At 55.1% G+C, this 25,565-nt stretch overlaps 1 long non-coding RNA gene across 2 annotated transcripts; it reads left to right on the forward strand.

Moving 5' to 3' along the window:
- Nucleotides 1–312: 312 nt before the first annotated feature.
- LOC144281298 (uncharacterized) lies at nucleotides 313–23,667 on the forward strand. Of its 2 annotated transcripts, XR_013349841.1 has the most exons (5): nucleotides 316–826; nucleotides 2,411–2,692; nucleotides 10,789–10,876; nucleotides 20,651–22,299; nucleotides 22,638–23,667. It is a non-coding gene; the product is annotated as an uncharacterized LOC144281298 (long non-coding RNA). The 2 variants fall into 2 exon arrangements; XR_013349840.1 differs by lacking the exon at nucleotides 22,638–23,667 and having other exon boundaries at nucleotides 313–826; nucleotides 20,651–22,620.
- Nucleotides 23,668–25,565: the final 1,898 nt, after the last annotated feature.

Below are 25,565 nucleotides of genomic sequence, written 5' to 3' on the forward strand. Positions count from 1 at the left end.
TTGCTGCGAGGTCTGGAGAAACGGAGGAGGCTTGAGGTTCGGTGCCGCGCAGCTGGAACGGGACGAGCGTGATGAGGGTGTTGAGGATATTTGTGCGTCATCAAGGGCTGCTTGAGGGCGAAGGAGCCGCCTTTCCCCGTGACACCAGCTGTGCTTCCCCGAAGCAGGGAGAAAATCGGGAATTCCTGTAGGACACAGGGGTGTTAAGAGTGGGGGAGCGGGGAAGGGAAGGGCTCCGCTGATGTCAGGGGTGGTGGCTGCAGGCTGTCGTCCCGGGCGGGGGGGGGGGGGGACCCGGGGCGCCCACGGGGAACCGCAGCATCTGGGGCGGAGGCCAGGCCCGAGAGGAACAGAGGCCGCCCGGGGCCGTGGCAGCCGCAGGAGGCCAGGGAAGTGGCGCTGGCGTGGGAGCCGTTGACGCGTGGGGCGTCCGTGATTCCCGATGATAAATCACCCTGCGAAGGCACTAAACACCGTGCTGGCGAGTGACTCAGCGCCCAGGCATGCCGGGCGCCTTGGAACGTGGGCGCCCAGTTATGTGGCCCGGGCTGAAGGGGTTAGTATCTAATGAATGTGCGTGGGAGGCTGGCCGCGGTGGAGAAAGGGTTAATAATTAAACTGTCTGCGCCACCACAATGGGCCGGGGCTGCCCGGGGTCCCGGGGCTGACCCCACTCCTCACCCGCCCGTGGTATGTGGCCCCCACGGAAGGACCGCAGGAAGCTCGGACCTCGGCCCGAACAACAAGGGGTTTGACTTCGGGGGCCGCCGGGTCGGAAAATTAGTGAGGCCGATCAGGAAAGTCAGTCTGGCTTGCCTCGTGCTTGGTAAGGAGGGGGAGAAAGGTGAGGGTAGGGGGGCTCCGGGAAATCCTGGCTCCTCGGCGGTGGGGCTCATCCCACTCCGGTCTCCCAGGGGGAAGGGAGGCTCAGGGAGGCTAAGGAGGCTCTGCGGCCGGAGAGGGTGGCCGAGCCAGGAATGAGGGTGCAGGCCCGTGGGCTCCCGATGCCTGCAGCCTGAGCACCCCCACCCCGCGCCGTGCTGCCCCCCACCGCCCCAGCTCCTGAAGCTGCAGGAGAGGAGGCTGGCAGGCCCCGGGAAGACCCCGCCTCTGGCCCTGCCTGTTGCGGGTGGTCATCGGGGAGGAGGGGGAGCAGGGCTGCCAGCCCCACGCCACCCTTGCCTGCCCAGTGGCCTTGGCCAGCTTCCAGGCTTCTGGAAAGGAGTTGATGGTGCCTTCCTGTGGCAGGTGGGGCAGACGGGATGAGACTTCAGGGTGCCATCCCGTCCTAGGGTTGCGTGATTCTTGATTTCTGGGGTTTTGAGATGATAAAGGATGTCTGCATGTTCAGAGGAGCCGGGCTCCGGGGCAGGAGCCAGGCCTGCGGACGCTGAGCATCAGTGCCCCCCCCGCCCCCCGCCCCCCGCGCCCTGAGAGCTTCCCTGGCTTGTGGCCTCCGTCCCCGCGGAGGGCAGAGGGCAGCTCTCACCCCACAGTGCCTGCCCCTGCCCGCCCCCCTCCAGGGTCTGCGGCAGGAGTCTGTCCCACTGTCAATCTGACAAAGGCGCTGGTGTCTTGGAGACTCCCTGTGCTTGCCCGGGGGCTTAGCACTTCCCACTGCAGCTCGCCCCGGCCTCAGAGACCCTCACCCAGGTCCCCGGGGTGTCCTTGCTGCCTGAAGAGTATACACGGAGCATGGGGGCCGTGGCCACTCCTCAAACCCATCCCTTCCAGCTGTTTCCCTTGTGTGATCCACAGAGCGGCAGAAACGCTGCCTCCTGGAGCAAACTTCCTACAGAAGGCCAGTCCCCTGTCTGTCTGTCTGTTCCAAATGGGAGCCCCAGTTCCTGGGAAGGTCCTTCCCCGGGTCCTTAAACCCATGGCTGCCGGTGGGTGCTGCTCAGTGATCACAAAGATGACACATGGGTGTCCCCCTCCGTCCCCCCCACCCCAGGCCACCAAGCTGGCCGAGAGCGTGGGAGTCTCTGGAGTCACAGCGCGTCCCAGGGGAATGCCTTCCCTCGAGTGGGGTGGGCAGGATAATGAAGGCCCTCACGTGCTACGCTCGAGAACCTGTGAACAGGGCACAGGCGGGATTAAGTCAAGGTACTGGGATTCGGGGAAGATCCCGGATTACCCAGATGGGCCCCATGTCCTCACGGTGGCAGAGTCACTTGGAACGATGATGTGAGAGACCCAGTGGGCCGTTGCCGGCTTTGACGGCGGGAGGGGCCAGGAGCCAAGGAACCTGGGCGGCCTCCAGACGCTGGAAAAGCCAAGGGGACAGACTGTGCCCTGGAAGCTCCAGAAAGAACGTGGTCCTGCAAACACCTTGATTTTAGCCCGGTGAGACTCATGTTAGGCTTCTGGCCTCCAGAACTGTAAGATATGAAATTTGTCTTGTTTTAAGCCATCAAGTCTGTGGTACTTTGTGAGAACAGCAACAGAAAATGAATGTACCGGGTGACACGTCTCCGAGAAGAGCTCTCCAGGTGCACGGGGCCAGGGATGGACACGGAGCCGCAGGAGAGGTCTGTGAGCTCGCAGGTCCTGGAGCCTTCGGGCCTGCGTGCCGGTGCGGCGGGACCCCAGCAGCTCCGCGCAGAGAAGGGGCTCTCACCTGCCCGGCTAGCTGGCGTGTGGGCGTCCGGCTTGAACAGCTCCCTACAGGCTCTGGGAGCAGGTGCAGCAGGTGAGTACTCGCCGGGCTCCGGAGGCTGGACGAAGGGCCTGCGGGCTCTGGGAGGAGCGCATCAGGGCTGGGAGGTCCCGCGTCTGTCCTAAGCGTTTTCCGTCCAGCCAGGGATGGGCATGTGCCAGAAGAGCCCACGGGGGCAGGGGCCTGCTCGCGGGCCGTGGAGAGCAGCCTGTGGGCAGAAGGGCAGGTGGGCGTGGAGGATCCCCACCGAGGGTGAGGAGCAAGCGGGAGCAGAAGGCAGGTCAGCCTGAGGGAAGCGCCTAGAAAGGGTGACGGGCAGCGCTGACGTGCTCTCCCCTCTTCTCACCATCCCGAAGACCTACCTGGAAGCCACATGTTGATGAGGCTGGGTCCCAAGATGCGGAGCGTGTGTGGCCCCTCGCCCCGTGGACTCACGGTGTGAGTGAGGTGTGGCCTCGGTTTGGGACCCCTCGAGATTCCTGGGTTCACCTCTTCTTTGGGCCCCGCCTCTACCTTGGAAGGTTAACCGGGTCTAGAAAGAGCCCCGTGGTCTTGAGAAGGCGCCTCGTGTGCGGCTGGAGAACGTGAGCGCGACGAGGTCGTGTTGTGGGATGGGACGGGACAGCCGCAGGGTTGGCGGGGTCCTGGGGCGGAGCAGCAAGGCTGCCGTGGGAGGACACCTTCTGCTCTTGAGAGCGTCCCCAAGTCTCCGCCGATACTTCTTTGTGTTTCTACCTGTTTGCGTGGGGGACCTCATTCCATGCATTTCACACCTGCGGCATCTGGGCACCTGCAGGTTCTAGAACAACAGATCCGTCATTTTTGATGAAATCGATCCTTTTCAGGCATAGCCAGGGTAAAGGAGTCTTTACTCCTAAAAGTAAATGTTTTTTTTTTTTTTTTGAAAATACGCTTTTGAGACTTTTTAATGGAGGAGTCGATGAAATCCGCTCCAGCATCCCCTCTAAAGCACATTCGTCGGCCCTTACCCTATTACGGATACAAAAATCTTGCCCCCTAGATCCTTCACGGGGAGCCTCCCCCTCCTGTTAGGCTATTAATACCTGGTAAGGACAGTCCAGCTCCCTTTAACATAAATTCTAAACCAAAGCATGATGTGCAGAGACCTATATAATTATATATGCTTTGTCTCCTGCCTTTGTATGCCCACAACATTTATGTAAAATTGTACACCATTAAGGTAAAGTAGACAAAAATCAGAATTTTAGATAGGTGTCTTTTTTTTTCTCACACAGCAAGTGGGTGGTGGGTGGAAATCCAGGCCTGGGCTGTCCTGATGCGGGGTTGTCCTCTCTCTAAGGGGGGGCAGGGAGGCCCCAGACAGTGAACGCTTCACCCCAGGCCAGAGCAGCCTTTCTATCGACATTTATCAAACGGCTCCCTGCCAGGCATTGGCTTTGCCCGTGGCGGGAAGGAGCACAGGGTCTGCTGGGTGGGCGGTCCGAGCACCTCCCAATCTGTGCCCGAGGGAGTGGGTCCCAGGAGCTCCCAGGAGAGCAGTTAGTAGGAGCAGTTAGTGAGGAGGGAGGGAAAGGCAGTGTTTTTTGGCTTTTGTTTTTAAAGATTTTATTTATTCATGAGAGTCACCGAGAGACAGGCAGAGACACAGGCAGTGGGAGAGGGAGGCTCCATCCGGGGAGCCCGATGCAGGACTCGATCCCAGGACCCCGGGGTCACGCCCTGAGCCGAAGGCAGACGCTCAACCGCTGAGCCACCCGGGCGTCTCGGGAAAGGCAGTTTGAATGTGACACATTTTTCCTTTGAAAACTTGCTGCCCCTACTTGCCAAGTAGAAATTGGAACCACGGTGGTTTCTGGATGTTCTCACACTTAAAAAAAAAAAAACAAAATCTGGAGGTGATAGGCAGCGCTTCTCGACCTCTTGAGGAGCCTAGTCCTTAATTGGACACGGAGAGCGTTCCTGAGATACAGTGAGGGTGTTTATGTCTCTATTTAGGACACACCTGGGGGAAGATTTCTGTTTTTCAAATCCGATGACAAGTGTCAGCCCCATGGCTTTTAAAAGAGGGGCATGACCGTTGTACCCCAAATGTCAGGCCCCATGAGAGGTAACTGTTTTGTGGTGGGTTTACTGCCCTGGCTCCCCCCTCCCAGAACCCCCATAGGGTAGGTGGCCGAGCCGTCGAGGACTCTGGGACACTGAACTGGGGCTCCCCTGGGACAGGCCCGTCTGCTCTGAGAATGGCTCCCTGGGGTCGGTCCCTGCCCCTGCTCCTCCAGAGAAAGGGGTGACGGGATTCACAGTCCTGCAACCCTCTCACCTGTGCCTCGGGAGCCACACTGGGACCCCTGGGGAGGGGGCGGATTTCCAGTCAATTTTAAACATTTTAGACGGGGAGGGGGGTCTTCACGTGGTGCCCGGCCGCGCTAGCTCCAGGGGCAGAGCAGCAGCTGGGGTCCCGGGCGCGCCCCTCACCCTGCCCCCTGGCTCTGCTGCCGACAGGACAGCGTCTGCACATTCTGCGTGACGTGGGTGAGTGGGGGGGGCGGTTGTGAGAAATTCAGCCCTCCCAGCGAGACCGAACGAGAGCTCAGCGGATTCATTGTCACGAAGCGCAAACAGGAGGACTGTGGGCACGTTCAGCCCTTGGCTGGACGCGGTACGTCATCGAGTGGAGCCCACTGTGCCCTGGACGCCGAGCAACACCTGCAACCTCAGCCCCGTGACTCCTGGACCTTGGGGCCTGGCCGGCCACGTGATGTCGGGCGTCCTTTGCTTTGTCCTCCTCCTGTCTCCGCGGGGACAGGGGCCTCGCATACTCACTGGGACCAGGAAGTTCAGGCCTCGGTGGCCCTCTGCTCCTGTCTTCGTATCGCCAGCGGGTCCACCGAGTCTCTCCGTGGTCTCAGCGCCAGGGTTGGAACTTACCAGCTGCGTGACCGTGGGCAAGCGTTTACCCTGCCCCAACCTCCGTTCCCTCATCTGTCAAATGGGCGTGAAGAGCCTTGCTCCGGAGCCGCTCCGGAAGGCGCTCGACGTCTGCCCTAGGGCCTGGCGTTTGTAGCTGCTACAAAGAATGTCGCCTTGTCACTTCTTCGCCGCTCTCCTGCTATCTTTAAAATAAACTATTACTCCTTCCTCTCACCCCCCCTTTCCTGGTCCCACTGATTTCCTGTCTCGGGCCGTTCTCCTGTGCTTGCTCACCGAGAGCCCTGGCTCTGCTGCACCTCCAGGCCCCCCACTCGTGTCCAGCCCCCCGGGGACCCCAGGCCAGAGGCGGCGCTCGGGAGCAGCAGTGACTCCCCTGAGAGGTGCCCCGGGGCCAAGTGGGGCAGGAGAAGCCCCCGGATCTGCTTGCAGCGCACCCTGGCTGCGGCTGACAGCCTCCTAAATCCGGGGCCTTTTCTTTCGTGGGGGCAGAGATAGTGTTTTGTGCGGCTGTTCCGTGGACACAGCTCCTCTGGGAGGCTGATGAGGGAGAGCGCGGCCGGGGCGGGCGGACCTGGGGACCCGTCTCGTGGGAGAGGAGTCCCGGAGCAGGTCGTTTGGAAAGCAGGCACCAGGGGACCAGAGCGAGCGAGGGGGCACCTGCATGCCTGTGGCCCCCATCCTAGCAGGGTTTGCCCCCACCCCCGCCCCGGCTGGCTGTCGAGGGCTGGCTCCGTCCCGGCCCCACGCGATGGGAGCCGGCTGTGGGGTTGTACGGCCGGCCTGGTCGATGGGGGGTTGACCCCAGCCTCTCCTGACCCCCCCGAATGGAATTAGGATTCGAATCTCCTCCTGGTTCCAGTTCAGTGAGGCGTGTTTCTGGAAAAGCACCCGGTGTTCGAGACGTCCCCGCGCAGGGGCGTGCGGCTGCAGCGAGGGCCGGGGGCACCCCACGGCAGGCCGCTCGGCGGGTGGTCCCTGGCACGTGCTTGGGCTCTTTCTTTTGCCGGTGGGTGAAGTCCCGGTGGCCCTGAGGGAGAAGGAGGTGCTACGTGGGGTGGGCACCGGACGCCCTGGGCTCCTGGCTCGCAGCACCCCGGGTGTGGGGGGCTCCGGGTGCCCGGCGCCTAAGGCCTGGCCTCAACCCCATGCGGGACGCTGAGCGACCAGCGGGGGGGCCCCTCCTCCCCAGGTGCTGGCCTGAGGCTCGCAGAAGGTCCCGCTGGGCACCGCTCCTCACCGGGGGGTGGTTCCAGGAGGCCCCGTGTCCTCCGGCCCTGGACACCGGTCCTTGACCCGGGCCTCGGAGCTGGCCCCTCGGCCTTGGAGAAGGTTTTATGGGGCCGCCGGTGGGGAAAAACCAGGCCTTTCTCTGTTTGCCCACTCCCCTGGGGTTTGACTTAGTTTGACGAGGTGCAGATAGCACTTTATTGCACCACTCCCTACGCAGAAAAATCCCTGCAAGTTAGGGATTTCCTATTTATCTTTTAGTTTTATGGCCATTTGGTGAAATGGCTACGACTGTGGCCTGTGTGTTTAACCGTGTAGAGCTAAGTAATATACGGAGATCTGATCACCCCCCCCACACTCTCACACACCGCACCCGTTCACACTCACACTCTCACATTCTCTCTTAAACACTCACACACACCGCCTCTTACACCCACACTCACCTTTTCACGCGCACACTTTCATCCATTCTCTCATGCTCACACACCTTTTTCACACTCATAGTCACACACTCATACACATTCTTTCACACACACACACATACCCTTCCACATTCACACACAGTCACACACACTGCCATGCACATTCGCATACACATTCTCTCTCACACACACACATTCACACACATTCTCTCTCTCACACACATTCTCTCTCACATACATTCTCTTTGTTACATACATTCACACACACACATTCTCTCTGTCATGCACATTCTTTCTCATACACACACTTTCTCTCTCACACACACATTCTCTCTCTCATGCACATTCTCTCTCTCACGCACATTCTCTCCTGCACATTCTCTCACACACGTTCTCTCACACACACATTCTCTCTCATATACTTTCTCTCTCTTACATACGTTCACACACATTCTGTCATGCACATTCTCACACACACATTCTCTCTCACACACACATTCTCTCTCACACACACATTCTCTCTCTCTCACACACACATTCTCTCTCACACACACATTCTCTCTCTCCCACACGCCGCCTCCTGTAACTCTGCTCCAAGCTGTGAGCCACGGGCCGCCGCGAGCTGCTACAGCTCTCACTGCTCCTGGAGCCCGTTGGGTCTGTTGGCTGGTTTGTGAAGGGTACTTTGTGGAATCCAGGGCAAAGGGGTAGGCTGGGTGGAGTAAGGGTTGGTGCTCCAGAATGTGCTTTATTTACACTTCAGTTAGACCATTTTCACATCTCTGTTTTGTCTACTGGAGCTCTTCATGAGTTTTCACTTGAAGAAATAATTCTATTGCTAAAAAAGATTTGAAAATGCCTGGCCCCCCTCAGTCGGCACTAAGACCCTTGGGGAGTATGTGGGAAGCACCTGCATCTCCACAACCAATGGTGCAGGGAAGTGGGTGACGTCACTGGGTGTGAGTCTGGGACTCAGGGTTGGAACCTGAGGGGCCTGCATTAGTGGGGGTGGAGCTTCTGGAAACAACAGTGCTTTGGGGGTGAAAGAACATTCCTCTTTAGAATGGTTTTTGGGAAAGTATAGGGCTGTTTTCTCATCTGTGACCCACCTGTCTGTCCTTCATCCATCTATCCACACACTTCTCCACCCACCCCTCCACTGTCTACTCACTACCGGTGCAGCCCTCCCTTTCTAAGGCTACCCCAGCCCACCCACCAGTGGCCATTGAGTTGTGACTGGGGAGAGCTGGCTGCACATGCTCAGGATGACCTGGTTCACCACAGCGGCCGAGGAGAGGTCGGTGCACGGACCACTGCAGTAGGACCCCCTGCTGGACCTGAGGACGCAAGAGGGATGAGATACCATTGCAACTGGAGGAGGAAGTCTAACCCCACAGGCTGACCAGGGTGTAAGCACAGGGTGGGAAATAGCAGAGATGCACATCTAGGAGTGTAGCTCACCCTGGGGGGTCTCCCTGCAGGAGTGGGTGAGAGGGAGAAATCTGGGCAGGTCAGGGAGGCAGGGCCTCAGTGACTAGCCGTGGCCGGGCTTGGACTATCACAAGCAAGGCCCGGGCCCTACCCTGGCTGCCAGCAGATGCCTGGAATCAGAACCAGGAGTCAAGGGGTAGACCAGGTGTCTGTATCGAGGAGGCATCTGCAAACATGCTGGGCCCGCTCTCATCTCAAAGCCTCGTCAAGCAGTTCCCTCCATCTGGAATGGTCTCTGCTCGGATTTCTGACGGACTCCAGCCTTCAGTCTCATTTAGTCTCTCAGTGAGGTCCATGTTGACTGATCCATTTAATGTACAACCTGTCCCCACGCCCTTCCTCTCCTTTTCCCTTCCCTGTTCCTTTCTTCCCCCGGAATACATGTGACCTTTAACCTACTACATAACTTATGTATTAAGCTTATCGTTTATTATCTACCTCTCCCTTCTAGAAGGCAGATCCTCAACCAGTATCTGTTCAGTGATTAGGAGGGACTCTCTGGGCCAAAGCTTGGCTGTGGCAGGTAGGGGCCATCCTCTCCCCATGACCTCTCACAGGGCAGGAAATAACGTGCAACTGATGGAAACGTACGAGGTCTGTCCGAAGGATACAAACCCAATGCATTCTATTTGTCTGGGACTATAAAAATGCGGCCAGTTTACCAAGAGAAGAGGATAAAGCGCCACTGCCATAGATAAGTCCCCCTCTCGTTATGCCTGCCTGGTTGCTACCACGATTATCCCCATTTTAAAGATGGGAACACTGATGATCTGGCAAGTATTGGAACTCACCCGGGGACTCGTAGCTTGAAAGTGGAGGTTGCTGCTCAGGCCCTGCACACTCCAGAAGTCTCTGTCACCCCTGCTCTCCTGCCTGTCGTTCAGCGTTCAGCATCTTCCCCCTGCAGAGTGTCAGAGAGCTGTGTGCTCCCGGGAAGGTGACACAATGTTGCGCTGCGGTGCCTGTGACTCTCACCCCTATGCTTTAATGCTGTCCTTGGGGTGGGGAGGGGAAGCAGGGTCAGCGAGCAGCTGAGGCTGGGAGCCATCGAGGGCTGGTGCACGACAGCCGGCACTCAGCCCCTTGAGCAGGTGCACACATCTGGGTTGAGCGGCTTGGGGTCTCGCCTTGCAGTTTTAGGGTTTCTCCATGTTCTGCTTCTGCAGAAAGGGGTTGGCTTGCTGTGTTCGCAGAGGCTAATTAGATTTCAGGGCAGCTTGTTCGGGATCCCTGGGTGGCCCAGCGGTTTAGCGCCTGCCTTTGGCCCAGGGCGCGATCCTGGAGACCCGAGATCAAATCCCACGTCGGGCTCCCGGTGCATGGAGCCTGCTTCTCCCTCTGCCTGTGTCTCTGCCTCTCTCTCTCTCTGTGTGTGTGTGACTATCATAAATAAAAAAAAAATTAAAAAAAAAGATTTCAGGGCAGCTTATTGAAATTGGGTCCCACCTGAGCAGCCCTTGTGGCCGGGACGCGGTGGCTGAATTTGCCAGCAAAGCCCTGGATCCAAAGGTCATCACTTGACTCTTCACAGTTTGCAGCGTCGTGTGTGTGTCTGTGTGTGTGTGTGTGTGTGTGTGGCTGGGGCTCGAGGCCAGGCTGCTGCCCTGGTGCCAGGGCTGGCCGGGCGCTCGGAAGTCCAGCCACGTAGGCAGTCGGGTCCCTGCTCCTCTGTTCCCAGGGAGGTGTTGGGCATTCCCCAGTGACCTGGCACAGACAGCACAGAAAGTTCTGATGACAGGAGGCCCTGTTCCAACAGATCCTCCCCATGTCGTTTCGATGCCCGCTGCAGCCAGGATGCTGTGCCTCCTCTGAATGGAGCTGATGTCCTCTGTTCGAATTCTTCTCCTTGGGGCTCGGGGACCTGTGTGAAATGACCATGCACGATTGGCCCAAATCACTGTCACCTAAACTGGCTGCTCTTCTTCCCCTGACCCCTTCTTCCCCTGATCAGGGTGTCCTGGTTGACCCGGCAGGCACCGACCCCCTCATGCGGTAGTGGCACAGAAGCAACATTCACTGGAGCCAGCTATGTGCCAGGCTCTTGGACACGTGGCTAGAACAGTCTCTGCCCTCCAGGTGCTCATGGTCTAGAGGACCACCCAGCGAGGCGAACACCTATTTCATGCAACTGAGAGCTGAACAAACTGGAACATTTGTGAACCAGGTACGTGCTTATAGCTGGGAACCGGTGGCCAGCAGGACAGATACAGGCTTGCATTCTTGTGCACTGAGTAACCCAGATAGCAGCTTGGGGCCCAGAGAGAGAGAGAGAGAGAGAGAGAGAGAGATGGGGACGTGGGGGAGGGGCCCTTCCACTCACCTGGGGGCTTGGCAGAGGTCCATGGAAGAGGTGGCATCTAAGCTGAGGCCGGGGAGTTAGGACCTCGTCATTTAACAGCTGGAGGAGGGGGAGGGCAAGGGAGGACTAGTGTTTCCAATAGAAGGTGCAGCGTGTGTAAGGCCCCAAGGCCAGAGGGTTCAGCATAACAGGGGATTAGTGGGCAAGGTAGGGAGGGGCGAGTGATTCGGGAGAGGTAACGGGGACAGGTCGTGGGGAAGGGAGAAGCATAGAGGTGCATGGAGGCTATGACCCTCTGGGGGGTGGCCAGTGCGGCATCTGGCAGGTGTATTCAGGCTGGATGTTGAGGCCCCAGGGGGACTGGAGGGTAACTGTGGCTATGGAGGGGGTGCTCACCTCCAGGGAGAGGTTGAAATGAGAGAGGAGGGCCAGGACCCAGCCACAGGATCACCGCAAATGAAGCGGGGCAGGTGCATCGAGGGAGGGCAACCCAGGGGCAAGCAAACCCTGAGAGGAGCTTTCCCTGCGAGGGCGAGATGGGGCCGGGATCCATGGAGGGGGTCCCGGGGGAATTCACCAGACAGGTCAGGGGCAGAGAACTAGGGAGAGGCTCTTGGCATTAAGGAGGGCAGGAGGGGCAGTGGCAGGAGGTGGGGTGGGACATGAGGAAGGGGAGCGGGGAGGCCGACCCAGAAGGGCAGAGAGCCCCGGGGGCACATGTGTGCTGCTCTCTAAGGCCAGAAGCTGGCATGCTTGGAAGGCTGTTGCAAAAGGCTGCTGGAAGCAGAGATGGCTCATCCATAGGAGTGGGAGGGGGGAGGTCAAGATGGGAGAACTCCCCGGATTGCCCTTGAGAAGGAGGGACCAGACGGTTTGAGGTGGGCCTGTCGTGTGGCGCAGGGTCAGGGAGATGCTGGAGGGGGGCAGGGTTCTCGGCTGACTCCTGTTTCCTCTGGAGGTGAAGTCCAACGCTGGCGGCAGAGGGCGGAGGCTCAGGGAGGATGGTGGCGGGTCTCTGGGGCCTGGCAGCGGGCTGGGCGAGCTCAGAGAACCACTGGGCCGAGCTCAGGCTCTCCGGCGGCAGCAGGGATGCGGGCGTCGTTGGCCACTTGGCTTCGTCCTGTGGAGGTAATGCAGGTAAAGGCAGGGGCAGGCCTGGGTTCTGGGCCCCAGCTGCAACTCTGACCTCGTGTGACCTTGGGCAGTGGGCTCTCTCCCTGCGCCTTGGTTTTCTTATCTGTGTAATGAGGAGGCCGGATTAGAAAAGCAATAAAGCCCCCTCGAGACCTGGGATTAAATTTAAGGCCACAGTTTGAAGATTGTATTTATTTCACTCCTGATTAGCATAGGAGAGGAGGAAATGAGAAGTTAATATTGAGGCATGCCTGAAATGTGAACCTAAGAAGTGGGAATTTTATCACTACTTTGGGATTTTGCCTTGAGTTCCCTTCCACAGAATTTAGGTTTGTAGGTTAATTATAAAAACGTTTCCAGGAAAAAAAAAAAAACCCTCCTGATTTTTAATGGTTGATTTATGTAGTTGCTGGGTTCCTTGTCTGTTTCCCTGCTGTCGGTCTGATGTCGGCATCTAGACAATTCCAAGGCTCTGTGGCATCAGCAGCTGACAGGGCAAAGGTAGGGCGAGCAGGTGAAGGCGTCCGGTTCTGTTACACGTTGGCAGCTCTGATGAAATCATCTATTTCTTCACTGGTTCGTTCTTAGATTCATCAACGAACCTTTGGTGAGAAGACGGCTGAATGGATTCGTGTGGGGATTGAGAATGAGGGTAGGGAGATGATTTAATAATTTCATTTATCTCTGCTCTCTTGACCTCTGCCTGTTATAATGAAACATTATGGAAATTAAAAACAAGCCATTTATAACATCCAGGAGGGAGGAAAACGCAAAGAGAAAGCAAGTGGGCCCTGAGTGCACTTAGCTGTGTACTGACTTTAAAACTAAAACCCGTCTCAAGGGATTTGAGAAATTTGAGCAAGAACATTGTTTTCTCTCGTGAAACAAGCACCACTAAGTCACATGGCAGTATGTAATATGTAATGAGAGGAAGCATGTTTAAGAAAAAAATAATATTTCTATTCCTTCAGATTCCATTTTATGGGTCGAGAGAACACAGGGAGCCTGGGAGCTCCTCTTACGTCCACCAAATCCCCCGAGTCGTGGCCAAGGTCATCAGCCATCTCCTTAGTCCCACCCGTTTCTCCTTTGAAAGAAGAAAATTCTTTTTTTTTTTAAGATTTTATTTATTTAAAAAAAAAAGATTTTATTTATTTATTCATGAGAGACAGAGAGAGAGAGGCAGAGACGCAGGCAGAGGGCGAAGTCTCCAATTGATTAAATGACCAAATGGATATTGAATACTCTACCATGTAGCAGGTTCTATGCCAAATTCTGAATACAACTGCTACCAAAGCTGGCAAAGTCTTTCTTAATGGAACTAGGAAATTTCTGCAAAGTTCGACAAATAATACTTCAGTGTTTTACACTTGTAAAGCGGGCTCCTTGCAGGGAGGGGAGCCCGATGTGGGACTCGATCCTGCACCCTGGGATCACACCCTGAGCCGGAGGCAGATGCTCAATGGCTGAGCCACCCAGGTGCCCCTGAAAGAAGAAGAAAGTTCTTTAAGAGCATCTCTACTTTTGTGCGATCTGTGGAGACACGGCTCCATCTCCAGCAACGCTATGATCCCAGGGGATTCCTTTGCTTCTCTTTTAAAGATGAACCAAAGCATTATATGCAAACAAAAAAAGCACCCAGAGCATAAGTGCGTGTATATCTTGGTGACTTATGACAAAGCGCACATGCAGTTGTCAAGAAACAGAACTTTACTAGTATCTAGAAGCATCCCTTACATCTCCCCTAGTTACCACCCCTATCCTGCTCTCCAGAGGTGGCCATTATTCTGATCTTCTAATAGCACAGGTTGTTTTTGCTATTTTTCACCTTCATATAAACGGAATGATATTCTTTGAGAACGAAACGTATTGTGCTGTGGTTGGATGGAGTATTCTATAAATGTCAGATCACATTGACCATTTAGGTCGTCTATACCCTTACTGATTTCTGCTCGTTGTATCTGTCATTTACTGATTGAAAGTGTTGAGGTCTCCAGCTAAAACTGTTGGTGTATCTACCTCTCCTTGCATTCCTGTAAGTTTTTGCTTCTTGTATTTTGATGCCCTTGTTATTAGGTGTATACATGTTAGGGATTTCTATGTGTTCTTGGAGAATTGACCCCTTTATCACTATGTGATATCCAGGTTTCTTTTGATCAGGGTTAGCATATTATATCTGTGTTCCCAATCTGTCTCTGTGAAGCCATCATCCCTGTAAACTGTGTTCCCCCCACCATTTCCCTGGTAGGCAATACAGGGAGTCTAGAGGGTGCTGTATTAGGGGAAGTGCCCCCAGCTGGGATTGCCCTGGCAGTCTTCCTACTTGGAGAACTGGCATTTGTTATGGAAAATACTTGGGGGCATATTATACACGATTACCTTCCCTCTTCCTGCCAGAACCATGGCAGGGATCTTTCGTGATTCTTCATTGTGAGAGCTTGGTGGACTTCCTGAAAGCAAAGGCCCCCCCAAACTGTGAAAGCCCCAGGAGTTTCTTTTCTTTAGGCTAGTCTACACTCAGCCTCTAGCAATTTGTCAAAATTACCACTTCAGTGTTCCTACCAGTTTATGACTAAGTTTATGATCTTTACGTAAAATCTTGGCTGTGATTCTTGACGTATCTTGTCTCTGCCGATTTAGGGGTGGTGGTTTGTCCTGCAACACCAGTCCCTGAGGAGTCCAAGAAAAGTGATTGTTTTCAGTTTTCCAGATTTTTTGTGTTGTAAAAATGATAAGCTAAGCTATTTACATGTTGGAGCTAGAACTGGAAGTCTGAAGTTTGCTCTTTGATTGTGTCTTAGGTTGGGTTTCATGCCTGTTTTCATAGTTTTTTCCTCTTCTTTTGGTGGAACAAATCTGCCAGTAGCTTCTTGAGGTATGTGGGAGGTAAATACTCTGATACCTTGAATGACTAATGCTATCTTTGTCATATCCTCATACTTAGTTGGTAGTTTGGTTTGGTACAGAATTCTGGTTTTGAAATTCTATCCCCCCCCCCCCCCAATTTTTGAAGACTTTACTACATCATGATCTCACATCCGGTGTTACTCTTGTGAATGAAAATCGTTCTGATTCCCGATACTCTGTATGAGACCTATTTTTATCTCCCTGATGGTTTGTGGGATTTTCTTTTTGTCCTCAGTGTTCTTAAGTGACATGATGACCACCTTGGGGTGAGTCTCTTCTCCTCTATCATGCCAGGCCTTCAGTGGGTCCTTTAGGCTGGAAACTCATGTCTCTTGAGTCTCAGAACTATTTTTACATTAGATCTTGATGATTTTCTTTTCTCTTTTTCCTTCATTTCTTCCTTTCTCTCTCTGGAACTCTCTTTTCAAATGTTAGACTTACTGAAATAAGCCTTCGGTGTTTCCTCTGGTTCTTCTATTTCATCTTTTTGTCTTTCTAATAAGAGGCAATGGTTGGTGGGAGTTATGGCTGGAGGAATGACAAGGCGTCTTAGACACGGAAGAGCAGGGGGTGGGAAAGAACGAGGGGGTCAGGAGCAGAGGCTCTTCTCATGATGTGGTGCTCTGATGTGAACTCGGAGATGTCTGAGAACTCCAAATTGAATCTGGCTATTAGGGCTTACATTACGTCCTCCAAAGAAGTTATGTTGGAGTCCTAACCCCCAGCACCTCAGATTGTGACCTTTAGAAACACGGTCCTTGTGGAGTATCTTTAGTTAAGATAAAGTCATATTAGGAATAGAGAGAGTCCCTAAGCCAATATAACCGGTGTGTTTATAGGAAGAAGGCCGTGTAAAGACAGAGATGCAGGGAAAAAGCCACCAGAAGGTGGAGAGTGATGCATCTATGAGCGATGGGATGCTGGTAGGGTTGCTGGCCATCACCAGAAGCTAGGAGAGAGGTATGGGGCAGTGTATCCTTAAAAGTCCTCAAAGGGAACCAACCTCATCCATACTCTGATTTAGGACTTCCAGCTTCTCGAACTCTGTTGTTTTAAGCTCTGTGGTGTGTGGTACCTTGTTATGGTGGTCCTGGCAAGCATATACATTGTCCTCATATATTATCATGAAGTTGTGTTTGTCAAGGTAGAGGAGAAATGGTGGTTTTTAGTCCTTTCAATAGAGTTTGTTATCTTGGTTTAGCCTTTCTTTCAGAGGTAAGGCATGTGGCTTGCTGTGTTACTCCTGCCAAGCCTTTACAAATGTCAAGGGCAAGCTGCCTTCTTGGCACCCCCTATTCTGGGTTACAATTCAGCTTTATCCTACTCGTCCAGCCAGTTACCACCCATCCCACACTTTCAGTTCTCCACATTTTCCCCACTGCTTTTGCTCCTTCTGGGTCTGTATGAGCACAGTCCAATAGAATTTTCTGCAATGATGGAAGTGTTCTTTACCTGTGCTGTTCAGTGTAAGAGCCACTAGCTGTATGCAACTATTGGGTCCTTGAGATGTGGCCAATGCACACTATAAACCAAATTTTAGAATTTATTTAATAAAAATGTGATGTAGCACATGTGGCTTGGCTACCGTATTGGATAGCACAGATCTATACTGTAAAAAGACACAATAAAGTTTTTGTTTTCAAGGTAATTAGGGAGGTAATGAAAGTAAAGGAATGTGCTCCATCTGCTATCTTTACCCTAATGTCTCTTGCAAGTCTTAAATTTTATTTCAAAGAGATCTTAGAGCTAAACCAGCAATAGCAACGTAAAACAAACAAACAAACAAACAAACAAACAAACAAACAAAAGCTCTGGCTCCAGTAGTAGATGAGCCCTTTGTATGGTTCTGTGTGCAAGAGGTGGCTCTTGTGGTGGTTCTTCCTGTCACAGGTGAAAGCCTGGGCAGGTAGCAAGGGGAGGTGCTGCCTGTGGACACGGAATGGACTTGGGACTCCTGCTTCCAGACCTGTTCTCTGTGCGGTCCACCTTTCTTCCTTCCTCATGGGTCCTTGGCCACCTGGCCCGATCTGTGGTGGTTCAGCCTCCTGGCAGGTCAGGTGTCCTTGAAGCTTCCAGACACTGCACCAGGCATACCTCTGTGACTCCCAAATACTCAGGTTGGCCTCCCAGACCCTGCGGCCACTGGGCTGCTGGAAAACAGATTGGGTTGGTAAAAATATGTGTGTATGTGTTCTCACAAAACCTGAGAATATCACACCTCCACTTTGACAAAAAAATCTGTTTATGCTGCTCCAATAATCACTTCCTAACTGGTGGGGAAGCAGGCCATATGTCTGCGAAGTGGCTAGCAGAGGAGACAGTGTACTTCCATTGCACCTTGCAAAATACCTTTTTCTAGCTCCGAAATAAAAATAAACCAAGCCACATGCTTCGGCTCCCAAACAGTAGTCCCTGTGCGGACTGCCCTGGCTGACGGGGCGACTGGGGACCTGTCTCTTCACAACTGGCTTTGTGACCTCAGGTCGATCCCGAACATTATGTTTCTATTTTCTCACCTGGGACTCTGAAAGGTCCTGTGAGAAGAAATCAAGTTAAGAGATGCGAAAGTACTTTTAAAAATTGGGGCGCCTGGGTGGCTTAGTCAGTTGAGCGTCTGACCTGATTTCGGCTCAGGTGGTGATCTCAGGGCCAGAGGGTGGGGGGGGGAAGGGGATCTGCATGAGATTCTTACCCTCTGCACCTCTCCCTGTTGTCTCTCCCTCTCTGTCTCTAGAAATAAACAAATCCTTAAAAAATACTTTTAAAAAGTTAACTGATTTTGGCGCTCATTTCAGTTTTATTTTCAAAAATGTACTTGTTCTATGAGTAAAAAGCTATCCATTCACTATGTGAACCTGATTCTTTTCTTTCTTTCTTTCTTTCTTTCTTTCTTTCTTTCTTTCTTTCTTTCTTTCTTTCTTTCTTTCTTTCTTTCTTTCTTTCTTTCTTTCTTTCTTTCTTTCTTTCTTTCTTTCTTTCTTTTCTTTTCTTTTCTTTTCTTTTCTTTTTTTCTTTTCTTTTCTTAAGAAAAAAGCATCAATGTCCTCTGTGCTCTGAATTTTCTTCATTATTTGGAAGATCTGGGAAGTGAAGCTTACCTCTTGGAGTTCTCATTATCCAGCAGGAGGGAGTTTTTAAAGGAGGACTAGGGACTCAGTGCTTGTCCTCCCCCTCCCATTCATACGCTGAAGTCCTAATCCCCAGGGAGTTGGTGTTTGGAGGTGGGGCCCTTCCGAAGGGAGTTAGCGCCTTTATAAAAAGAGGTGCAGTGAGGTGATCCCTGTCTGCACCCTGGGAGGACAGGGTGTCTGTAAGCCAGGAAGAGGGTGCCCTGGTCTCTTCCAGCCCCCAGGACTGTGAGAAGCAGATGCCGGGGAGGCCGTCTTGTCGCAGCGTCCTGTTAGAGTGGCTCAGGGTGAGATGACGGGGAGCCTGGCCTGCAATTGTCAAAGCCCGCCCCGGGGTCTCCGCCCGTGTGGCCGCTGCATGGGACGCGAATGTTCACCCTGGGGTCCTGCTCGGACGCGTTTTGCTCCTGCCATCCCAGTGGCGCCGGCGGGGACCCTGAGTCAGCTCTCCAGACGGCATTCCATGCACGATGCTGCCGCTCGTGCGAGGAACACTGGGTGTCCCGTAGAAGAACGCTCACCCTGGTGGCAGCAGCAGCTGAGTGAAGGAGAAGGGAGGAAGCCCAGGCGGCCGAAGGAGAGACGCCACTCTTCCAGAACCTGGAAGTGCCGCTGGCATGAGCGGTAGGCCTGACCCCCGACAGCCCTGCCTCTGAGGTTTCTTTCCGATCCCTTCCAGCTGGAAGTAATTTCTCTTTGGAAGCCCCCGGGGCATTATCTGCTGGTCTGGGGGGGGCACTTACCCCCGTGGAAGCCCCCTGGGGCATTATCTGCTGGTCTGGGGGATACTTCCTCCCCGTTGGCAGCCAGCGACTTATCTGGCCGCTTGGACCGCTAGGGCCTCAAGGGCCGGGACTGCTGTAAACACCTGCTATCTTCCTGCACGAGGGCTATCGGTCGCCTCAGCCTCTGCCCCTGGATTTCGAGCAGTTTCTGCACCGAAGCAGGCCGCCACCCCTGACCCCGGGGTGCCCGAAGCCCTGCAGGCCGCCCTGGGTGCTGGCGGTGCGCTGCTGCTGCTTCGTCTCCCTCGGCCTCCCTCCCCCTCTAGGCGGCTCCTCCCACGTGTCCCGCGGGGTGGGGGTGGGGGCCTGCAAGGCGTGGGGCTCCAGTGCACTTTGCAGACTTCACCCGACTTGCCCGTCCGGGCATTCCACCCTGAGGGTGACTCTTCTCGAAGGCTCCGCTCCCTTGGTGTCCTCACCACACCTTCCTGTTCTTGAAAGGCAGCGTCTTTCCCACTCCTTCCCTGGCTCCTCTCCTCTCCTTTTCCCTCCGCTCTGCATTCTCTGCCCGCTGCATGCCACGCAGGCCCGGACGCTCTCTCTCCTGCAGGACTTCAGCTACCACCTGGAAGCCCACGCTCCTGCAGCCATGGTTCTAGGCTTTTCCTTGGTGTTGTTTCACATATACATTTCCATCTGCTTATGGCCCGGAGCTCCTCAAACACTCTAAAATACAAGTGAAGGCTTAGCATCTAGCATCTTCCGCTGTGGGTGGCAACACCACCTTCACCTGGCTGCCCACGCGGTCATCCTGGACTCACCTCTGTCCTTGGTTCCGTCCCGTGACCGGGGCTCTGACAGCCCTGGCGTGGTCAGGCAGGCTGTGCTGTGTAACAAACATCCCCGAAATCTCAGCGGCTTGCTGTGGTCAGTGTTTGATCCTCGCCTGGATGCAGTCTCAGCCCTGCCGCCTCTACCTGGACATCTCCCCCTGGGGGCGACCCCTTTCCTTCTGATGGGCTTCCTCAGCACAGCGGGAGCCTCTTTCTCTTCTGCGGACCCAGCACCTGCACCTGCTTCACATCCTCGGAGGTGCGACTCCCGTGCTCTGGGCAGTCTGTTCCCTTTCCTGTTTGAGCGCCGACCCGGAGGCTCTCGTGGCCGCCCGTCTCGGCCTCTCCGCTCTCCTCTCCCTCTGCCCTCCTCAACTCCAGGGGTCAGAAGCTCCTGGTGGCATCTCAGACAGTGTGGTATTTTCTCGAGTCCCCCAGCCTTGCTTCTGGGCGGTCCCTCCTCCAGAGCACAGCCGCAGCTCTGCCGGCTGGAGCGTGCTCACTGCGGCCACACAGAGCCTCTCTCCTCCGGGCTTCCAGGGCCCCTTCCTAGAACACTTGTTGCATTTTCTCGTGATTGCTTCTCAGAGACGCTGCCTTTACCTGCCGACTAAACGGGAGCAGAGCTTCTGGGCACCGGTCACTGTGCTAAGAAGAGCTTTATGTGTTTTAGCTCACTGAGTGCTCACCACTGCCCCGTGAGAGAGGTACTCCTGTGATTTCTCTTTAAACCATCCTGGAGAAACTGAGGCACATGGGGTTAGGGAACTTGCCCAAGCTTGCACAGCCGGCCAGTGTTGGAGGCAGGTTGGCTCCCAGCCCATGTGTGTGGCCTTGGTCACCCAAAGTGCTCTGGGTGGGGGGAGAGGGGACGGGAGGGTGTCATCTTCTTGTCTATCTCTTTGTCCACAGAACACTGGTCACTAAAGTTCTGTCCGACGCACACGTGGGAGACGTCCGCTTTCCGGTTTTCTTCAACCTCTTCCTCTGCCTGCCTCCGCGTTTCCTTCAGAAGTCCTCCCTGGTCTCCTCTTCTTGCTCCATTTCTGAACTTTAGAAGTAGGGAAATAAACTCATGAGACTCTCACTACATTTTATCCAAACGAATGAATGATCATGTCCTAACTAGTGGGCACCCCTTCTTGCTCTGCCACCTGGAACGTTCTAGATGGCTTCTTTGGGAACCGATTGCAGAAACAGCTTACCGGTCACACAGAAGAGCCATTTCCGGGACTTCATCATCCCCGGCTGTGCAATACGAGCAACATCCCAGGGATTCTCCCAAGTAGATGTCACTAATGAAATGCACGTCACCCAACATGTCATTAACTTCAGCAAGTGTGTAAGAGTGATGCGCTTTAAAGTTCCCATTCCCTGAATAGCTTCACATCGTGGGGAAGCAGAGACGGGCCGGGCCCCCTGTTAGAGTCCTAGGGATGTCGTAACAAAGACAGGCTGGTTTACACCACAGAAGTTTGTTTGTCATGGTCCTGGAGGCCCGAAGTCCGAGACGGAGGGGTTGGCAGGGCTGGCTGTCCCACGGCCTCTCTCCTTGGCTTGTACACGGCCCCCTTCTCTCTGTGTCTGCACCTGGTCTTCCCTCTGTGTGTGTCTGTGTCCTAATCTCCTTTTAAGGACACCAGTCGTATTGGATTAGAGGCCACCCGTGTGACCTCCTTTGACCTTACTTACCTCTCTGAGAGCCCCGTCTCCAAATATCACCTCCGGAGAGGTGCTGGGGTCTAGGACTCACCAGATGAGTTTTGGGGTGGCACAATTCAGCCCTCAACAGGCAATGACTGAAGTTCCGGCTGCTCTGGGCTCTCTATCCAGCAGCTGGGTGACCTTGGACCAGTCCCCGCTTCCCTTATCGCCAACCCCGGGAGTCAGACTAGATCACCCTGGATCTCTGCAGCTCCAAGGTTCTGTGGGAACCAGTAGTAGTGTCGTGTTGGGATGCTCTACGGCACGAGTGAGGGCTTTGGCACCAGGACCACCCATCCCTGGTGCGCTCCGGTTTCTTGATATTTGACAACAGACTTTGTTAGCTCTGCTGGGCAAGCTGAGCGTTTCTCCCGGGCTCTGGAAGCAACAGCAGCAGCATCTCTGCTGGAAACATCCTCAGTGACACGTTGTCTGGGCTTCTCCCTTCTGTTGGGTCCTGAGATGGCAGCTCCTGATCATGCACTGGAGGAAGGAAGGAAGAGGTCTGGGGCCTCCTAAGCAGAACAAGGACACTTTCTATTCAGGGTAACTCTATATACGTGCGCTGTCAAAGATCAAAGCTGGAGCAAACCAACCAGGGAATGCAAAGCAGTCAGCAGGAACAGCAAAACCCTCACTGTGGGTGCCCAGGCAGACACACGCTGTCACAGCGGGCTTTGGCGGGCCGGGAGCCCGTCTCTACCTTTCCAGGTCCCCGGAGTCAGCCGGGGTTGCCAGGCCTCCGGAACAAGCCTGAAGTTTGCGGCCTATTCTCTACCCTGCTGTGTGCCTCCGAGGGCAGTAGCCCTGTGGGGTCAGCTGGCCCCCGAGCTCCCGGCCCAAGGGAAGAGAAGCAGGTACGGGGGCTCTCTGAGCAGGGCCAGGTTCTCCTGCCTTGGGTGGGATCTTCATCCTTCTCTTGACTGTAAGAAGCTGGTCTTCAGGGGCACCTGGGGAGCCTCAGTCAGTTAAGTGTCTGCCTTTGGCTCAGGTCATGATCCTGGAGTCCCGGGATCGAGCCCCGCATGGGGTTCTCCGCTCAGCAGGGAGTCTGCTTCTCCCTCTGCCCCTCCCCCTGCTCGTGCTCTCTCTCAAATAAATAAAATCTTTTAAAAAAAAGAAACTGGTCTTTAAACTAGCTTCCTCATATTTATGCCAAGTAACCAAACTTTGCAGATTCTGTTTCCTTCTCTAGGACATCGCAACACAGATGCCCAGGGGAGTCGTCGTGAGGGACCAGTGAGATTCTCGAGCGTGCAGAGCCAGCACCCAGTACAGGGCCACTGTCTGTGTGTTTATGTTGTGTGAGCCTCTGCTGATTTGGGGGCACATTGGATGAGTCCGGACACTGGGGTGCGATTGCCCATGGGGAATGGGGTGCGTGGCTGCTCCTGAGCTCAGCACGGTCATGTTCACAACACGCACGCGGGTGCACAGCACTTTGGGGGGCACACAGCCCTGGGGGCGAGTTCTCCCTCCAACCCTGCGAGGTCGGGGCTGGTCCTCTCCCCTCACATGAGGGATGCTGCAGAGACAGAGGTTAGCGCCAGCCCTGCCCAAGGTCACACAGGTGGCAGGAGGACGCGGGTGGGGCCTGGCCTCAGCCCTCCTGCTGCTCTGAGCGGCTGCAGCCCCGGGCCCGGGCCGGGTCACAGTCTCCGGGCTCACCATGGCCTGCAGAAACCCTGCCTCCTGCCCGGGCCAGCTTGTGCGACACGGACGGAGCCTTCCACAACCACCACGGAGGCCCAGAGCGTTTCGGTTTATTTGTTTTTTATTTATTAATATTTTAAATGATTTATTCATGAGAGAGAGAAGGCAGAGACAGGCAGAGGGAGAAGCAGGCTCCCAGCGGGGAGCCCGATGCGGGACTCGACCCCAGGACCCCGGGATCACACCCTGAGCTGTAGGCAGCCGCTCAACCGCTGAGCCCCCCAGGTGCCCCAGGGTTTTGGTTTATCTGAGTGCACCACCGTGGGAGGCGTACGGACCCGCTCTGCAGGGGTCTCAAGCTACAGCAGAGACGTGGCTTTACTGAGGTTCTTTTCTTGACCATAAGAGTCAGATCACGTTTGCATGATCTGCCTAAAAGAAATGTGTTTGGGGCACCTGGGTGGCTTAGTGGTTTCGCGCTGCCTTTGGCCAGGGGCGTGATCCTGGAGACCTGGGATTGAGTCCCACATTGGGATCCCTGCGTGGAGCCTGCTTCTCCCTCTGCCTGTGTCTCTGCCTCTCTCTCTCTCTCTGTCTCTATGAATAAATAAATAAAACTTAAGAAAAAGAAAGAAATGTGTTAAACACAGACTTGTTGTTACCCAGTCAGGCCAGATGATCTGATGCTCTGTCATATTTTCAAAATTTGCAAAGGTCCAATACCCTTCTCCTATTGTAGGAAAACAGAAAAGCGAGCCCGAGGTGTAAAATTCTGGTTTATGCGGAGTTGACCAAGGGACAGGGCCCAACAGGTCTGCCTGGACTTCTCGTGCAGGCCCGTGGGTCCAGGGGCCTCGGGACAGGCCTTTGTCGGGGAGAAGTGATAACTTCTCTGTCTCTCATTCTCTCTCATTCTCTCTCTCTCTCTCTCTCTCTCTCTCTCTCTCTCTCTCTCTCATACCGAAGTTATCATATCAGTAGGGAATTCCATGTGTGGTTTTGTCACAAGGTGAGGCAATCAGGGGGCGTTGTCCCTTGATCGTCTCCACAGAGGTGGATCCCTTCCCAGGACAAAGGGCAGGTAAACAGAAGCTCCAAAATGCATGTGACCTTGCAGTGCCCGGTTTAGGGCTCCTGGTGGGGTGGTGACACACCTGCGGGAGGGGGGGCGTAGCAGAGTTAGCAGGACAATGGCCTCATCGATCGACGTGAGGGAAGGGGCGCACTCGGATCCGGAGAGGCCAGCACGCTCAGAGAGCTGGTGGTGGCCGGCCCCAGCCTGCGGGCCGAGGGTGTCCCCTGAGATTGTCCTGTGGGGGGCGGGGGGCGGGGTCTACATCTTACAGGTGGCAGGAAGGCGAAGGTGGCTAGTGGTAAGCGCAGTCGAGTAGGAGAACCCCGCTTTGGACTCGGGCATCACGAGATTGGATTCTCGCCCCCATCTACCTGGAAGCCTGGGGACAAGTAGGTCAGTCTCCCCGTGTTTCCTGATGTTGAATGAAGATGGTAACTCCGGCCTCTAAGGGATGGCGAGGGGGCTTGATGAAATGATACGTGTAAAACGACCGGCTCGTGGGGATGCAGCACAGTGGTGTTTTCTGCAGGCTGCGGGGGGATCGGGCCTGCCAGGCAGGCTGGTGGTCTCGGCCCGCGGATGAACCTGCCTCAGCCTCGGCGTCCTTGTCTGGAGGACGGGGATTGCAAGACCAGCCTCACGGGGCTTTCGTGAGGCTGACGGGCGGTCGTGGATGCAGAAAAGGGATCAGCATGAAGCATAAAATGCCGCCCGAGTCTGGAGGCTGTTCCCAGGGGCTCCGAGGCTGGGAAGCAGGGAGATGGGGGGCGGGGGGCACCAGGGAGGGCGTAAGAGGCGGCTGTGGAGACAGGTGGCCCTTTGCTAAATGCCACCCAGAGCTGGCCCTGGCTTCCACACCCCGCTGCCCCTCATTCCCGCAAACACCCTTGCTGCCCCTCTGCGCCAGGCCCCTGTGCTCCGTGCGTGAGAGCCAGTGACTTCGTCTAGGCCTCCTGCAGACAGTTTAACCCGACCCGGGGGATGGCAGGCTGGGCTCACGGTTCCCGTGGCCCTCTGCCCCTGCCACTCACGCGCCTCCCTACTGTCATTCCTCTTGGGTTCCTCTTGGGTTCCTCTTCTCGCCTCGCCTTGGGTTCCCTTTCCGCCACCGAGGACCAGGCTGGCTTGACCCTCTGCCCCAGTCTTTGCAGCTGGTTCTTCTGAGGCTTTTCCCACAACCTCCCACCCTGACAGCCTCTCCGGATCCCCTCCACTGCTGACCGCGCTCGGGGCTGTGCCACCCAAAGATGCTCTTGGAGGGCGTGATCACTCACGGTTGATCATGACACTGTCTTTCGAAAGGGCCCCAGGAGTGGTGGAGCTTCCTGGCCGGTGTCCCCGGGGCTCTGGGCAGCACCCCCCCTTGGTGTGTCCCAGCAGTCGGAGTCGCGGGCC

Source organism: Canis aureus, chromosome 12 (assembly GCF_053574225.1).
Source record: "Canis aureus isolate CA01 chromosome 12, VMU_Caureus_v.1.0, whole genome shotgun sequence".
Classification (NCBI taxonomy): Eukaryota; Metazoa; Chordata; class Mammalia; order Carnivora; family Canidae; genus Canis; species Canis aureus.